General features: G+C 44.2%; 1 pseudogene; it reads right to left on the reverse strand.

Moving 5' to 3' along the window:
* Positions 1 to 5585: 5585 nt before the first annotated feature.
* Positions 5586 to 6531, reverse strand: LOC130118538 (uncharacterized; annotated as a pseudogene).
* Positions 6532 to 7679: the final 1148 nt, after the last annotated feature.

Genomic DNA, 7679 nt, shown 5'->3' on the forward strand with positions numbered 1-7679 from the left:
ACACATTTTAACATGTCAACAGCAATACATCTACCACATTTATAAAGTATTTTGAAGCAAATCTGTCACGTTGGTTACCCTGCTCTTTAAGAAAGAAACTCTGTAAACAGCAGATGGAACAACAACAACAGAAATCATGTCTCCTCCATGTGAATATTGTCACATTTGGCACAATCAGCCAACTGTCGATTACTAAAAAGGGAATTTTGATTTAAATCAAATCCATTACGTTACACCGCGAAACACACTGGATATGTTCACAATAGTGAACACATCCACACATTAGAATTAGAGCTCCCTCGATTCTGATGCATGTGTCCACAAGCAATGTCTTTGGGAAGGCAAATCTGATGTTATCTACGGTGGTGCTGATGATGAACTCTTTTTATCATCTTGAGAACCTCTTAAATAACACAATTTATATATTTTTGAGAATGTATTATAAATTATGTAAATGAAGCTAAATTGCTATATGGTGCCACATTTGGCACATTTAACTGAAAGGAAAGGTTTTATATAAAGCAAATTCAGTTACATGCCAAAACGGTGGAAGCATTAAGGTTTGTTTCTACTTTTTCTTCCCATTATCTTGAGATCACAACTTACATATTTTGTGATCTCAAAATAACAAAACCTGTTTTCTCATGATCACAACCTGATTGTGTGCAACTGGCTGGAAATAGCTCATGATATCAGGAATCAGGAATATTTATTTGTCGTTTCATTCCATGCAGCTGTGCACATGAAATTAAACAAAATATAATTTCCCCCAGCCCACAGCAATGCAACACAAAGACAAAAAAATAAAATAAAAAAACAAAACAAAACAAAAAAAAACTACAAGAGCACATATATCCAAATTACAAGAACACATATATCCAAACTACAAGAACACATATATCCAAACTACAAAAAAACTACAAAAACTATAAAACACATGTATCCAACATATCCACACAAAAAAAAAAAAAGAAAGAAAAAAGAAAGCCACTGTCGAAGAGAGCGAAAGCCAGGATGACTGTCGGATTGCCAGTCTACATGGGCTAGCAGTTAGCTTAGCCTGCCCCGCGTCCGCATCCTGTCAGACCGCCCTCGGTGTTTCCTCCTCGGGAGCAGCTCCAGGCAGGGCCCACCAGATGCAGCAGATCAAGCTCTCCCAGCCTGACACCCCCAACACACCTCCCCACACTCCACACGACAACACCAAAAACACAGTCAACGCTAGGCAAGGCCACCACCAGACCCCCCTCGGTGTTATCAGAACTGCCGGTCTGCATGGGCTAGCAGTTAGCTTAGCCTGCCCCGCTCCTGCCTCCTGTCAGACCGCCCTCGGTGTTTCCTCTTTGGGTGCAACTCCAGGCAGGGCCTCGGTCCCTGGGCCTACCAGATGCAGCAGATCACGCTCTCCCAGCCTGACACCCCCAACACACCTCCCCACACTCCACACGACAACACCAAAAACACAGTCAACGCTAGGCAAGGCCACCACCAGACCACCCTCAGTGTTATTGGAACTGCCGGTCTGCATGGGCTTGCAGTTAGCTTAGCCTGCCCCGCTTCCGCCTCCTGTCAGACCGCCCTCAGTGTTTCCTCTTTGGGCACAACTCCAGGCAGGGTCGTGGTCCCTGGGCCCACAGGATAGCAGACAAAGCTCTCCCAGCTGATCCAGCGCCACCTCTCCCAGCCATCAAATGAAGACACAAACTTAGATGCAGATGTGGACAAAGACACTGCATGGACAGTACTGGGTGAGGCCGCCATAAATGTAAGTTTGCGCCGCCATCTTCCCACAACGGTACTGGGTGAGGCCACTGTAAACGTTAATTTGCATCACCATCACACTGTTTCCAGTGTGTTTCCTTTGATATGATGCCCTGCCACAGATAAGCACGTTTTATTTTATTTTGGCCAGGGACCGCCTCGGGTAAAATTCATGTTATTTTTTGGTAATATAAAAAATGTATCAAATACATTTATCCATTATCAAGTACGTTGATCCCAACCATTAGACTGTCAAAGGGGGAGGACTGAAGACATCCTAACGTCATCCTTAGATCGATAGAGAGGCCAACATGTCCTGATCAACAAGGTCCCTGACTAACAGCAGGACATTGACTGACGCAAGTAGATTGTTCATTAGATTTGTAAATGGTATAAAGACAGGCAGGCTTTTGTCTGATTTTCAGTCACTCTGCAGCCCTGACTCAGACTTTGTTGATTCGTCAATAAAAGTCTTATTTTGAAGGATCCTCGTCTCATTGAGTTTCTTTGCAAGTTCTCTGTATCACTGGCCACCACATCTTCAAAACAACAACTGCAATCTTATGGTAAGCTAGATATCAACCATTTGCAGTGTGAACAGTAAACTGGTAAAACTCAAACATGCTGACTATAAATGAGAAACAATGGATGGTTTTGCCCCTTGTGGTATTTAGTGATATAATGTGTTGGGGTTTTTGTGTTTTTTGAGCAATATTATGGTTTATTGCTTTACATTTATATTATTATTTACAGTGATTGTTACCTACACCCATGTGCTTCCGAACGCCTCTGTCCACAGCGGCCCTTAAAATTGAGTGTAAATGACTGTGAGTGTGTATAGCTGATGGGATTGGCAGCTCTAGAAAGAGCTCTGAGCCATCTGTCTGGTCTCAAGACCACCATGGCAGTGTGTGTGTGTGTGTGTGTGTGTGTGTGTGTGTGTGTGTGTGTGTGTGTGTGTGTGTGCGCGCGCGCGCGCGCGTGCGCAGAGTACACTGCGAGAAGTTGTGTGTTTAAAGAGATAATGGGAAACAAAGGAAGGGCCATCATGCCTCATGCCTTCCTCTGACCTCTGTAGCCCCCTGCCCCGTGCCCTATCCAGCCCCCCTCCTGCCCTTTTTCTCCTCCACACTGCTTCTGTCTGCCCTTCTTCCTCTCCCAAACTCTTGTGATGTGAGGGAAAATGTAACCAACCACCCCCCGCCTACACTTGGTGCAGGACACACAATCAAAACGACACCATTCACCCAGCAGCAGACTGCAAGTGAGGGAGGGGGCGAAAGGTCCAGACCTTCATGTACAACCATAACTCTCTCTCCCTCTCTTTCTCTTTCTCTCTCTCTGCCCCCCCCCACACGTACTTCTTTAACATACAAATTGTCTGTTTTGTGTGGCTGAATTGGAGATTAATTGCACACACCATTTGGTGGTGCTTGTTCAAAGATCTTGGTCTTTTTTTCCATTCTCCCTCTCTTTCTCTCTCTCTCTCTCTCTCTCTCTCTCTCTCTCTCTCTCTCTCTCTCTCTCTCTCTCTCTGTCTCAGTGATTAAGGTTAGAGATTAGGCCGGGGAGATTACTCCACACTGGTCTCTTTGTGAGGCCCGAGAGCCAGGCTGGATTACACTTTAACATCCTCTACAGCAGGTGGTTCTCATGAGTACAATCACAGTAGGCCTTCTTTTCTTTCTCATTCCGACCATTAGCAACATGTAATTACTGTACACACAACTCTTACAAAGGATCATCCAGCCTTCACGTCCTTCAGCTGACAGCCTTTCAACGACTCACAGCAACACCATGGTTAGAGGACATTTTGACTGAAGTTCATGATTCTCTCATGAGAGAATGGGGACCACTTGCTTCTTGTCAGATATTATCCTTGTGGCTGTGAACGAGATGTGGTGGGGCTGGGATGTGGAAGGTGTGAACCCTGCTTTGATGACTGTCAAGAATGGGAAATATGATAGTAATAGGTTCATACCAAGAACAGGTCCAGTGACTGTTGTGTTGGGACTGAGACACCCACCTCCTCCTCAAGAGTAAAGTAAAGATGAGTGGCTCAGCAGTCGCCACTGTGTCCTGGTCAGGTTCCCTGGGAAACACAATTCCCCAGGACCTCAAGTAGGAAGGAAAAACTGACCCATGTCCAAAAGGCAGAGGTGTAAAAACCATGTCCAGAAAGTAAAAGTCCAAACCATGTATTCGTTCCACTCATGCACTACACCAGCAGATTCTAGTCAACAGCACTCCTCAACTAGGTAGGGAAAACTAGTTAATGAAATCAGCTGGTTTAGTAACATGGTTGGAGCAAATACACGGTTTGGATAGTTACTTTCTGGACCTGGTTTTTACACATCTGCCAAAAGGGCAGAGGACAAACTTCCAACATCGACAGAAGAAATTCAACCCACCACAGACAACGACAGTCTTCCTCTAACAGCCATCTCTGAGTCCTTTCATAATGGTCTGGCTTAGCTCAGATAACACAACAGTTAGACCACAACACATCATCTGGCCAGCTGAGAGGATCACCGACTATATTGTTTCTCCTTCCGGTGTGGGGCGATGGCGGCGCGAATTCACATTTGCAGAGGCCTCACCCAGTACCGGTGTGGGAAGATGGCAGGGCGAACTTACTTTTGCGGCGGCCTCACCCAGTACTGTCAATGCAGTGTCTTTGTCCATGTCCGCGTCTAATTTTGTTTTGTCTACATTTGATGACTGGGAGAGCTGGCGCTGGATCAGCTGGGAGAGCTTGGTCTGCTATCCTGTGGGCCCAGGGACCACGGCCCTACCTGGAGCTGTGCCTGAAGATGTAACACCGAGGGAGCTCTGACAGGACGCAGAAGTGGGGCAGGCTAAGCTAACTGCTAGCCCATGCAGACCGGCAGTTCCAATAACACCGAGGGTGGTCTGGTGGTGGCCTCGCCTAGTGTTGACTGCGTTTTAGTGTCGTCGTGTGGAGTGTGGGGAGGTGTGTCGAACGTGTCTGGCTGGGAGAGACAGTGTTGGATTGGCTGGGGAGCCTGGTCTGCTGCGTCTGGTGGGCCCAAGGACCACAGCTCTGACTGGAGCTACGCCCGAGGAGGAAACACCAAGGGCGGTCTGACATGATGCGGAAGCAGGAATGGCTAGGCTAACTGCTAGCTCATGCAGACCAGAAGTTCTGACAGTCATCCTGGCTGGCGTTCATTCTCTGGACAGTATAATTTTTGGATTGTGTTGCACTGAGCGGACTGTGTTGTTATCTGTTTTTCTTTTTCTTGCTTTGTTCTTTCTGTTTTTGTGTGTTTTTGGTGGTGTTTTTGGGTAATTTGAAATTTGTGTTTTGTGTCGCACTGCTCTGGGCTGGGGGAAATGGAATTTTGTTTCTTTTGTGTATGTAAGTACATGAAAGAAATTAAAATAAATGGTTCCTGATTGTTCTCGATTCCTATCCACCTTATTCCTAGCCCCCATGATACCTTGCGTGAATTATGGATGCAACTTTCGGCATGTCCTGTCACTGAACCGGAACCAGCCTTTTCCATGGTAACGGTATGCTAACCGTCTTTCTTAGAGCCATTTTTATGGCGCCTCATTCATTCATGAAGATCTAGCCAGTCAAATTAGCTAATGATGTGGGAACACAACCGCACGGAGCTCAAAAAGGGTGAAATAAGAATACCTCTGCCGTCCGTAATAGATGGTGGAGTAGAAGTACAAAGTTGCACAACAGAAATACTCAAGTAAATTACAAGTACCTCAGATTTGTACTTCAGTAACAGTGCTTAGTTACATTACACCCCTGGTTGTTAGTCATGTTGACTGTGTTGTCATTAGGTCTAGTTCCTAGAAATAAGCTCTCCTCTCAGATTAACAAGAGCTGTACTGATTTATAGTATCTTGTCCATTTTAGGGACCAAATTAATAGGCAGAGTTTATGAGAGGATCTTGTACACCTTAAGATGCCTTATTGCTCATTCAATGTGAATGCAAACCTTTGCAATGCGTCGTGTGCGAGTGAGCTGCTCATTTGTCAGCTGGCATTTCTTGCGTGTAAATGCAGGCATGATTAAGTGTACATTCCGTTCCTCTAGCAAGTCCCAAATCATGAAGCCACGGTTCCCCATCACTTCATCTCCAGCACGCAAATGGTCAAGAAACCCTGAGCTCTTTGTAATGAACCTATCACTACATTTGCCACTGTAAGCCTCTGAAATGGACATAAGAATTCCAGATGGAGCAGTTGCTACAAGGTACTTGACAGTATTATTGGCATAGTAGTGACTCTAAGATTCAGTTCTTGAGTCCAAATTATTAGCTTTCTGCAAAACACCTTCTGTGCAGTCAATTTACACAAGTTGTGTTTGGAAAATTGTCCTTAAAAACCTGTGGCAAGGTGGCCTTTATCATTTCATGCGGCAGCCATGGAATGAGATCCTTGGTGTGCTCAGCAATCACATCTATCCAGAATCTCAGTGTTTTACTGACCTGGCCACACGACCTTTTGAAGTGTCTTGCTAAATCAGCTATGACAAAGTTTTGTCTAAGTTTCATCAGTGTCAACAGGATTTGGTCTACAACTGGCATTGATGATGATGTGTGGGCAAAACCTTGTAAGCAAGACACAAGAGTGTTGAACTCTAGTAGTGGAGTCCCTGTGTAGAGCAGGCAGTCTGCATCATCTTTCACTATAACATCTGCAACAGACAGCAACCTCTCAGGGGTTGGTGGTGTTGTCAAGCCACATGTGATGGTTGCTCCTTTGGAGTAACTGTGGTCTTCCATTGCTGGGTTTGCCCACTGTGTTTGGGCATCATGAAAGTCTTAGAAATAGGACATGGCTCCTCAGAAACCTCCATCTTACCAGACTCATCTGCAGGTAATACATAAAGTACATATTTTGGTCACAACAATTTTTTTTACATTTTGTATTTAACCTTTATTTATACAGGTATTCCTGTTGAGACAACGGGGTCTCATTTTCAAGAGAGACCTGTCCTGGAACAAACATAAACAATACAATACAACACTGAGTTACAGACAGACAGGTTGATAAACACAAAACACAAAAAAAAAACATGAGCTGTATAGCTTCAGTAGTTACCAATTCAAGAAGATGAAAAAGTAGACAAAGATTGACAGAAATTAAATGTACACAAATTTAAAGTACAATGTTTGGATAATATGAATTAATGATTAGTTCATGAAATTATTTGTGAAGGGTCTGAAAAGGCAAATAATAATAACAAATTAGGGCTACTTTAAATAAACAATTTTAAACACTGAGCCTTACTTGTAGCTGTTGTCAGACTATTCTCTACTGCGAATAAGCACTCTAAACCAAGTGGTGTTGTAAGGGGGACTAGGGTTGGCTAATCAGAATCTAACTTGCACAAAGACATCAGGATGCATAGCCTAGGTTTAATATTTTCAAAACAGATATTCTGTATCTGTTGGTTAAAACGGAATGAAATTAGCACCTGCCAAATAAAAGGTAACGTTAAATGTCCGTGGCAAGTAAACATTTCAGGTCACCTGCCTGTCACCATGGCAGACAGACAGGTTTTTCATGTACTCATACTATTTTTAAAAACAATGCTTAAGTTAAGAATAGTCAGGGATAGTCAGATTCTGAAAACTGAAAAAACGCTCTGTAAACAAAGTTAGCAAACTAGTCGACGTCACATTAACTTACCTGTTGTGACATGATGAGTCCTGATGAGTCGGCGTCTCTTCTTCTCAGGTGGCCTCCCGTAACCCAGAAAAAGTGTTGGGTAAGGCTTATCCAGCGCTGGCTTCTTATCAACAAAGTGAAACGAGCAATCTTAAAAGAGTTTGAGGGGGGCCTTTTTAAATTTAAGTTCTTTGGCCAATTTCTTTTTGCCTCGTCGTCTTGTGGGAGGCGATGGAAAGTGCACCATCGCTGACAGGAA

This window comes from Lampris incognitus, chromosome 9 (genome assembly GCF_029633865.1).
Source record: "Lampris incognitus isolate fLamInc1 chromosome 9, fLamInc1.hap2, whole genome shotgun sequence".
NCBI classification, from domain to species: Eukaryota; Metazoa; Chordata; class Actinopteri; order Lampriformes; family Lampridae; genus Lampris; species Lampris incognitus.